Genomic DNA, 11,026 nt, shown 5'->3' with positions numbered 1-11,026 from the left:
CTGACTTTGACCTCCAAGTATTAGGATCTTGGGATGTCCAGTTGATGAGAGGATTGTGCTTCTGCAACCAAGGTAAGCTGAGAGTGACTGGAGTTCCGGGAGCGTGGATTATATCAAAGGCCAAGGTCTCCTTGTGGGAATTAGAGGAAATGTATGCCGGGGTGAGCGGACGGTCGTCGATCCCGACCAAAGCAACGGGAGACTTCTTCCTAACGAGTGGACTCTGGTTCTGTTTAGAGAAGGTTTGGTCCATGAAATTTCTTCCCGCGCCGGAGTCGATAAATGCCGCAGTGGAGGTGCGGAAGGTAGGACCCGAGAGAGAAATGGGAAAGGTAAATCTTTTGGGAAATTCCTTCCTGGAAAGGGGACAAGGAGATTTAGCACCCAGGGATTGCCCCTTCGTACTCACTGGGTTTGGTCATTTCCCGGGCGTAGTGGACATTCACGGACCAGATGCTCGGAGGATCCGCAGTAATAACATAATCCACCGGCTTGGCGAGCTTGCTGTATCGGTGTCCGACAATGCTGGACTCCAATTTGCATCAGCTCAGGAGCCTTCAGAGCGGGTAGCGGGGAGACAACAGGTCCTGTGGTTGGAGAGAATCTGGGAGAAGGAGCACGGAAGGGCATAAATTGGGGAAGCTGGCGCTGGACACGGCGTACCTGAAGGCGCTGATCCACTCGATTGGCTTGGGAGATGAGTTCCTCCAGAAGCCCTGGCCTGGGTTGTGAGGTGAGCTCGTCCTTCACGGAATCCGTTAAGTCTCACCAGAAGACTGAGACCAAAGCCTCCTGGTCCCATCGTGTCTCAGCTGCTATGGTCCTGAACTCCAAGGCGTACTGAGCCACGGAACGACGTCCCTGATAAAGTTAAAGCATAGAGTCAGAGGCAGTTTCTTGGCATGCGGACGTATCGAAGACCTGTCAAAAGTCTCGCATAAAGGCCGCATAGTGACGGGTGATATCGGGACGTAGTTCCCAAATTGGGGAAGCCCATGCCAGTGCTTTCCCTGTAAGTAGGCTGTACACATACGCCACCTTCTTGCAACCAGTGGAATACTGCTGCGGAGCCATCTCAAACTGGATCTCGCATTGATGAGGAAACCGCGGCAGGCGTGCGGATCCCCCGCATACGGTTTAGGTGCCGGGATCTTCGGGCCCGAGATCGCAGCGGATACTGGTTCTGGCGACAGTGGCGGTGCGGCCACAGGTGGTGCCTGAAATGAAATGTCCTGTACCTGTTGAGTGAGAAGAGCCATTTGGTCCGTTAGGGCCTGGACTTGTTGATACATGGCCGTCATCATGGAGGCCATGTCAGTCTGGTCTGTGTCTTGTGGGCTCGACATAATGTTACGCCGTTGCTGCCCGCAGACCAGACCCGTCCCCTGAGCTGAAGGGGGAAGTGGTAATACACGCACCCGCAGCAAAGGGAGCGTGTCCGGAGTGTGGTATAAAGTGTTGCCAGGCCAGGTGTAGTAATGTAGACAATACTTGCCGGTACCGGTTGTAGAGATAGAGTAAAGAATGCCTTGCCGAGGTCAAGGAGTGGAGAGCAGAGATAGGTTGTAGTCCAAGCCGTGTTCGAGGGGTATCAGTGTGAGTGTTGTCCAAGGAGTGCCGAGATCAAGAGCCAGAGGGGGTAGTCGTACGAGCCATGTCAGAACCTGTGAAAACACTAAGAGAATCCTGAAGTACTTCCATACAGAGACTATGTTGAGCAAAGACTGAGAGCAGAGAGGAACTAGATAAAGCAGGAAGGTCCAATTAGGAACGGAGGCGGGATAGGAAGAGCTACAGGGAGACACTGCAGATTGGTGCAGGCATAACAGGCCAGGTGAGTCTTGTTGGTAACCTGAGTGTGCCGTGCGGTGTGCGGGGGAGGAGCCTGAGGTCCAGGGGACGGGAAGAAGAGTGTGCAGAATGAGCGCGCTCCATAACGCGTATACCGAGCCAGTGGATGGTGCAGGTGTGCGCGCGGGAGGGCATGGGCGCGCCCGGCGCTGAGAAGAGGAATCGCGAGGGGAGTGATCCCGCGACGGCGGTAGGGGCGGAGCCGCGGAGACCGGTAAGGCAGGATTGTTTTGTGTGTCCAGTGACTCCCTGAGGGGAGAGAGTGCTCTGTGTGGGGAGCGTGGAGAACGCCAATTACTGACACTTCCACATCAAATTAGTTAAGCAACAGGTGACACAACTAGCAAATAATATATCCGACACAAAAATTAACAAAAGGCCATTCAATAGTTGCATACAATTGATGGAATTGTGATAAATCCTTCCAAAAAAGGAGCAAATATTGTAATTAGCGTATTTCAGAAACGTTCATTGTAAGGTATACAGACCTTATATACAGAAGGCAAGATGGCAACCCAATGGGGAACGAAAGAGAATACAAGTTCTTACCTTCTTCTTTGTGCTGCACTCCTCCTTTGTGTCACACTTCTCCATCTTCAGCATCTAATGATGCTGCAACGTCACATGGTGTCGCATATATTATTTGCTAGTTGTGTCACCTGTTGCTTAACTATGTCCCCAATTAAATCAAACCGGTTGAATTTGGGAGTTAATTAACTTTTTGGTAAAAATTCTTGAAATTGAGATTTCAGATGATATATTTTTGGGACAAACTCAACATCCCAATTCTGTTCCCATGGTATTTCACAAAGATCTCTAAAATAATATACATGTATTTATTTATTTTGTTGTTCCTTACCCAGAATAGTGATGTGTGGATATGTATTTACCCTACACCATATGATACAAATATTTATTTTTCGAATTAAGTTTTCTTAAAGATTGAAAAATTTAAAATAATGAAACGATTTAGTGGAGGAGAAATAAAGTCCTTTCTTAAATACATCAATACATTCATAAGGGATTTTAACATCAGAGATTATTCACTTGCTAATGCTATTTTTGTTTTACTGTATTCTGATCGCTTCACAGTTCTCTCGTTCCAACAAATATATTTCCTCCATTATTCTTCTTCTTGTCCCCTCCGCTCCTCTGGACTTTTTTCTTTTCTGATACAGGATCTCAATATACAGTATACTATTTTTTATTTTTTAAGGACCTTTCCCTAGGGACCATTAATTACCTTAAGTTGCAGATTCAAAGGAAGAAGTACTTTCTGATTCTGTCATATTTCTTCCATAAGCCGTATCCATCCTATGTTTCTTTGATCTTTTTCACTCCAGTTTCCTGCTACTTGTTACCCACTGGTATGGTCTCGGTCTATCCTATGAAACCTACAAGAAAAGAAACAATTATTTTCAAAGTTCTCTTTATCTCTTAAAAAAATAAATCTCTTTTCTTGCTTTTCTTTTCTTCTGCCAGCTTTTCCATCTGGGACTCAATCTGTCATTTTTTTTTCAGTAATGATATTCGTTGCCATCATTTCCTTTACATTTTTTGTACCTCTCAACTTCTCTTCTACTTCTTCATTATTCATTTCACTACAGCATGTCAGCGTATTCCATGGACAGTTACGTCATGGAGAGTGAACATTCTAATTGTGCAAATTTCTCACTTGGTTTTGCTACTAGCAGCAGAGATGTAGAGGAGCACAGCAGCGTTTCTTGGCAGCATACCAGCTAGTGGATCGCCAAAATGAGGGTAACTCCAAGCAGGGATGAGTATTAAAAGAGTACTTTAATGGTCAGTGCAAAACAAAACAATGGTAGGAGCGCACCTACGCGTTTCGTCCGTAAAGGACTTTCTCAAGGTGTAAAGAGAGGTTCATAGATGCATCCTTATATCCATAAGCATTTTCGCGCCAAAATCGCGGCATTTGTGACGTCATCTCCATGCGACCGGTAGTCTAGTCGCTGCTATGACGCGCGCTAAACTCCTTGCTCGCGCCCATAATGGAGAAAACGCACAAAGCGCCGTGATTGGCTGAAAAAGCCATAATGTTGAATGTGAAAATTTTAATCAAAAAAATATGTCAAACACATGTATTACACATAGAAAACTAATATAGACAAAACCAATGGATATAGGATTAAGCCTGTCCCCTTAGAGAAGGAGGATAGCAGACAAAATCAATCAATAACCCATTCAGAAATAAGATTAAAAATATTAAAAATATATATACTAGATATAGAGGCCAAGTTAGGGGTAACTAGATCAGTGCCTACAATAGTACAAACAGTACTAGATAAGTAATGGTAAAGGTTGACAAAACTAATCCTTGGCAACATATAAAGTATATAGGTGAATATATAGAAGAATACTAAGGGAACTGGGAACCCTCATTCCCAATCTCAATGTATTGTTAGAGCTGGAGTCATACACTAGAGGCAGTGTGGATAAACTGAATGTAACCTCTATTTTGGTATGTTACTAATAACATGTAATTATTTCTTTAGTTGAATCCAGCAATCAATAAGAAAGGTGCACAGAAATGCTCCTGTTAAGTTATAACATAAGTGATTAAGGAAATTGTTGACACAAAAGAACAGAATAAAATGCTATTGAAAGGAACTATAAGACAGAGCATGTTGTAAAAATTAATCAAAAAGAATAATTAAGGAGAAAGAAAATACCGGATATGGATACCTACAGTATATGCTAATATATATATCTCATATGTTTAACACCTGTTGGTATTTGATATTTATATATAACCAGTATTATTAAAAGAGAATGTAATCTACATAATTATCAAAAAGTTTAAAAAGAACAAACAATTGAACCCTTGATGATGCATAGTTAAACTTTGGTATGAGCATATATAATATAGAAACATCATGCCATAAATGTATAATCAATAGAAAAGAACAGAAACGTAAACGTCTGTAAAGGAAACATCATCCTATGGTTATACATGATCATTGGAAAAGGAAGGTATGAATATCCTAATCCACAAGTATTGAAGATAGATTGACCAGAATGATCATAAGCACTTCAGACTCATATATGTAATAATAAACTAGAAAAAGCAACTACAAATAGTGTAACTACAAAAAAAGTGTAACTACAAAAAAATGTGTGAGGTCCCAGTCAGTGTTCATACCGTGAGGCACCCTGGTCCGTAATGTAAAGATCCAGAATGCCTCACGGCGATCCAACTGTAGGGTTCTGTTACCCCCTCGAATAGAGAGAGCAACTATTTCAATACCTTGAAAAGAAAAATTGGTGGGACCCCCTCTATTACAACATGAAAAGTGCTTGGAGACAGGATGGCTAAGATCTCCTTTGGATATGAGCCTGAAGTGCTCCATCATCCTGGTCTTGAGACATCTTGTCGTACGACCTACGTATTGGCACCCGCACCCACACGTGATCAGATAAACAACAAAAGTTGAGTTGCAATTGATGAACATCTTATTATTATAAATTGTTCTGTTCACGGTAGACGTGAAGGTATTACCTTGTATCAACTTTGGACATATTTTGCATTTGTTGCATTTGAATGTCCCTTTTGGTAGATTTGGGTGCTTTGCATTAACTTTGTTAAAGAGGCTTGGTGAGAGGGTATTGGCTAGGGTTCTGGCCTTTTTAAAGACAACTCTTGGACCTGATGAGACTATTGGTCTTAACACAGGATCTAGACAGAGAACAGACCAATGTTTTTTCAAGATATTCCTTATCTGTTCTCCCTGTTTACTGTAAGGGGTGATAAAGAGTGGGCAATCATCCAGGATGGGCTTCCTAGGGGACCGCTGGAGCAGGTCTCTCCTATCCATGGCTGAGACCTCCTTAATTGTTTTAACCAGGTCATGGTGATTGTAGCCCCGCTTAATAAAGCGGTCATTCAAATCTTTTACCTGGGTGTTAAAGGACTCATTAGTGGAACAATTGTGTCAAAGTCGTATTAGTTGGCCCTTCGGTATACTTCTAATTAGGGCTTTGGGGTGGCAGCTGTTAGCGCGTAAAAAGTTATTCCGAGAGTTAGGTTTTCGGAATACATCAGTGTTGATTTTGAGTGAGTTATTAACGTATAAATATAAATCTAGGTAGTGTATGTGATGATAGTTGAAAGTGTATGTGAATTTAAGATTAAAGTTATTAGTATTAAGTGTGTTAATAAATAATAATAACGTAGTGACATCACCATCCCAAATAAACAGTAAGTCGTCAATAAAACGACGGTAAAATAAAATGTGCTCCCTATAAATGTTCGCTTCTCCAAACACGTGGAGCGACTCCCACCAACCCATGAACAGGTTGGCGTATGAGGGGGCAAAACTTGTCCCCATAGCCGTTCCGCGTGTCTGGAGATAGTGAACCCCATCAAACATAAAATAATTGTGGGTGAGTAAAAACCAAATAGAATCTATAATAAAAGCCGATTGTGCATGTGAAAGATCAGAGCGATTGAGAAAGTGTCTAACAGCTGTCACCCCTTGCAAATGTGATATAACTGTATACAGCGACGTGACGTCAAGAGTCCCCCATATACAGTTCTTTTTCCATGTAATATTTTCAATTTGTTTAAGGAGGTCCCCGCTGTCGAGGATAAAGGAGGGTAATGACCGGACCAGCGGTTGCAGAAAAGAATCCACATACCGTGAGACATCATCTCCCAAAGACCCAATACTAGATATAATAGGTCTCCCAGGAGGGGAGACTAATGATTTGTGGATCTTCGGGAGATGGTGAAACACGGCCGTGGTGGGAGTGGAGTTATAGAGAAATTCTTTTTCATTATCAGAGAGGACACACAGGATAAGACCCTCATCAAGTAGATCCCTCAATTCCTTGAGGAACCTAGTTGTGGGGTCCGATTGCAGCACAGCATAGGAACAAGTATCACAGAGCTGGCGTAAAGCCTCCCTGTGATAGTCATCCCTATGCTGCACTACAACCGCTCCCCCTTTATCAGCATTCTTCATAATAAGTGATGTGTTAGATTTTAAATCACTGAGTGCTTTTTGTTCACTCATCGTCAGGTTATTACTAGAGTGATCGAATGCTGGAGAGTCAAAGGTAAAACCCTTGTTTAAAAGGATAAGGTCTCTTTCAACAAGATTTTCAAATGTTGTCAAGAATTTACCCTTTATAAATGAAGGAAAGAAATGGGATTTCTTCTTCAGACCCGAATTCCTTCTGCCTAAAAAGGTATCAGGATCGATGTCTTCCGTGTCAACCCCATTCAATTCCTCCATATCCTGAATGACACAAGATTCCCTGAAAGAAAGCATGTTAGACATATTATTCAACAAATCAACACTCCCATTATCTGCACCTATAGGTATCTCCGAAGCAGTCATATTCTTATCTCTGAAGAATTTCTTAAGGGTACATTTTCTAATAAATCTATGTAGATCCACTACAGTGTCAAATAACTGGAAGTCAGAATTAGGGGCAAACTTGAGCCCTTTGTTCAAAAGGGAAATTTCATCTGATGTCAATTCAACCTTTGAAATGTTAATGACTCCATCATTTTCTGACAATTCCCCACTTAAGTGTTCATCTTGCGTTTTTTCGTGGACTCTTTGCTTCGGTCTTTTGTTGCCCCTTCTGGTCGCCTTTCGTTTTTTGACGGTCGATTGGCCTCAGATTCTGAGTGTTGCCCATCATGTTGTCTATAATCTCGGTCAGAGCCATCCCTCCCCCAAGGGTTACATTGCCCCTTAGGTTTTTGTTGATGTTGCATGTCCCGTCTCTCCGAGAACGACACAGAGTGTCCCAAAGTGTCAGTGTCAGATGTGTCATAATCAGTGATATGCAAATCATCAGTTGAAGATGTTTTTTTGAGAATTGATTTCTTTGACCAGTATTTGTTTGCGGATTTGTTATTGGGTGTAGAGGAACCTGCCTGTGGTCTATTATGCCTTCTTGGTTGGTTTGCTTTTTCCCATGCATACACCTGATTGTGTTCATAATCCAATTTGTCCCGCTCATATTTTATCTGTTTTTTTCTAGAGATATCTTTATCCAGATCTTTTATGGCTTTCTCTAGAGACTGGTCATGATCTTGATAGCCCCCCATATTGGAGAATTTCATTATCTTTTTTTGTAGAGATTTGGCTTCTTTTTCTACAGCTATTTTTTCTTTGATTTTGAGTGAGGTGATGAGCTCTATCTCTCTGGTTTTGCTACTATACAGCTCGACCCCGTTATAACGCGCTACGTTACAACGCGGATCCGCTTATAACGCGATGCAAGCATGGCTCCCAATTTTCATATTTATGAATACTTTACTTCACGATTATTGGTATCTTAAATACTTTATTGTGCAATGCATACAATTGTACATTATTTCTAACGCGATCCACTTATAACGCGATGTGATTCTTTGGACCCCAAGCACAGCGTTATAAGCGGGTTGAGCTGTATGGCTTAAAATTACCCCTTTTTCAGAATGTCAAACTTTAGGTGTTCACAAAAAAAATAATTGGGAGGGACAATTTTATTGCATTCCCAAGTCACTTTTATTATACTTCCAAAAAAACACCTTTCTATACAATACATGGAGACATAACTATGCACAAAAGAGAACACACAAGAGATACTGTAGAGCACATTAGTATATTTCCAATCTAAATATTCAAAGTATTTTCAAATGATTGAAATTACCATATTTCCTACTGTAGGTTTCTCAGGTGTGTTCCCTTTTGAGTTAATAGTTTCAACACTCCTCAACCTCATGCATATTCAAGTCCAGAACGTTCTCATTTCTTTCTCATGCAACCCCTCTTGTACTTTATCTTTACCTTGTTCTTGTGATCAGCAATCATCAAATGCATAAAGTATTAGATTAAATGTTTTCTTTTATCCCATAAAGGACTAGAGCTGTATGAAACTTTTCGCATGAGTTTATCAGTCGTGTAAAAAGCTGCAAACTGCATCAGAGTTTGCCAGCCATTATCTGAACATTAGGTGAATTGTACATTGCCATTTAATTTTCTTTGCTAAATTGAAGTAGGTTACTAATAATGCTGACTAGAGATGCACGATTTTTTGCGGATTTGGATCTGCCTCGGATCGGCCGGCTCCTTCGGTCCGCAGATTTCCATGGATCAGTCTCGAAAAGGGCGATCTGCCGTTCTGTATTTTTATGTTTATTTAACAGAGCAATCTGAAATCCGGATTGTTAAAAGTCCAGACACGGATTAATCCATAAGAGGGGATTTCCCTCTCCGCGGATAAATCCGTGTGTGGTTTTTTAACACCCCAGCCAAAAATTGTAGAATCCGTGGACTGGAATATTAAAAAAAAATCTATCTGGATTGTATCCAATGGTTATTTGGATTAATCCGCATGTATTTTTTAGTGCCCAATCTCCAGATGGATTGTGGTGTGGACGGGCGGATTTGGTCTAATAAATCCAGGAAATGGATTTGGACTGGTTTGCCCACCACTAATGCTAACACTATAAACAGGACACATACCCATGTTTCGCCCACTGTTTGGCAATATTTCTCTGAATGTTTACTAATTCAACGACATTATTTGTCTTTGGCTTGGTGAAATGTTTCGCGAGGAGAGTTTGGGGGAAAAAAACATTCAAAATGTTGCAATTACATTTTGGACAGGTTCGCACATCTCTGTACAGGATCACCCTCACTAGTGACATCTACTGTATATAATTTATTTCTGCCCAAATATAGGGAACTTTCATTCACAAGTCTGCACACACCTCCTTAAAGAAGCATATGAGTAGCTCCGTGGCTGATACTATACACCTCATATATAAACCTTGGACCCTTGCAGACACACTTACCAGATCACCTTCCTACTGTCTCTGTACTGTATGTCCTTCCTACTTACCAATTCGATTGTAAGCTCTCCGAGGCAGGGATTCCTTTTCCTAAATGTCACTTTTATGTCTGAAGCACTTCTTCTCATGTGTTATTTGTATTATTTGCTTTCGCCCCAAACACTCCACGGTAACTGCAGTACCCTCCTAAATGTTTGCAATGAGATCCAGTGTGGAATGGAACTGGGACAACTTACTGGTGCCATATACCTAGATTGTGCAAAGGCTTTTGATACTGTTGATCCCATTAACTTGTTTAAAAAGCTTAATTGTTCTGAAATAGGAAAACATGCTTTAAGCTGGTTACACTCCTACCTATCGGTAAATCCCAACATGTGTCTCTCTGGCTCTAGCTTCAACCCCTTGGATGTACAGTAACCTGCAGTGTCCTGTAAGGCTCTGTTCTAGGGCCACTACTCTGTTCAGTCTTCATTAATGATCTACCTACAGCTTGTAAAGGAGCTTCAATGCACATTTATGCGTACAGTATGACACAACCTTATATGCACACAGCCCTAGCCTCTCTGGCCTTGAACATGTACTGCAAACTGATTCTTTGAGACTTGAAAACTGGATCTCCTAAAACAACTGTTTTTAAACACTGAAAAGACTGTAACAATTGTATTTGGGACCCAGGCTAAATTTATAAAGCTTCCAATGACAGAGCTACAGATCAGAACCAACCATTCAAGCCTCTGTCACTAGATTTAAATATCTGGAAATATGGTTTGGCTCTCATTCCATTTGGATCCATTTGGGTTGCACATATACCCTGACTTTCAAAACATATGCCAAACTACAGGTAGCTGTACTTAATAAGAACAAATAATTCCTAAGCCAGCTGGATAGAAAGTGCATCACCCTGCAGATGCTAATGCAAATTATAGACTATGGGGAGATAGTACAGCTCAACCCCGTTATAGTGCGATCCGCTACAACGCGGATCCATGTATAACGTGGCCTGAGCGTGGCTTCTGTTTTTTAAAAGCATTTTTTTAGAACATCTCCTACTTTTTATTTAAATACCCAATGCTTTATCACACACACACACACACACACACACACACACACACACACACACACACACACACACACACACACACACACACACACACACACACACACACACACACCCTCTGACTGTAAAATCTTGAAAATCCCATAAATGTTTGAGGTGACCCTAAGAATACCTTCTTTGACGCATAACCAGAATGACTGGCCGTCTCCTTCTGGACAGAATGACATTGTCTGCCCAGTTTTTCTAAGTCGCTGCCCCCGCCGGGCTCCAGGCATTTGGAAGTAGAAGACGTCACACGCGCC

This window comes from Ascaphus truei, chromosome 5 (assembly GCF_040206685.1).
Source record: "Ascaphus truei isolate aAscTru1 chromosome 5, aAscTru1.hap1, whole genome shotgun sequence".
Classification (NCBI taxonomy): Eukaryota; Metazoa; Chordata; class Amphibia; order Anura; family Ascaphidae; genus Ascaphus; species Ascaphus truei.
Note: the sequence above shows the minus strand (reverse complement) of the source record.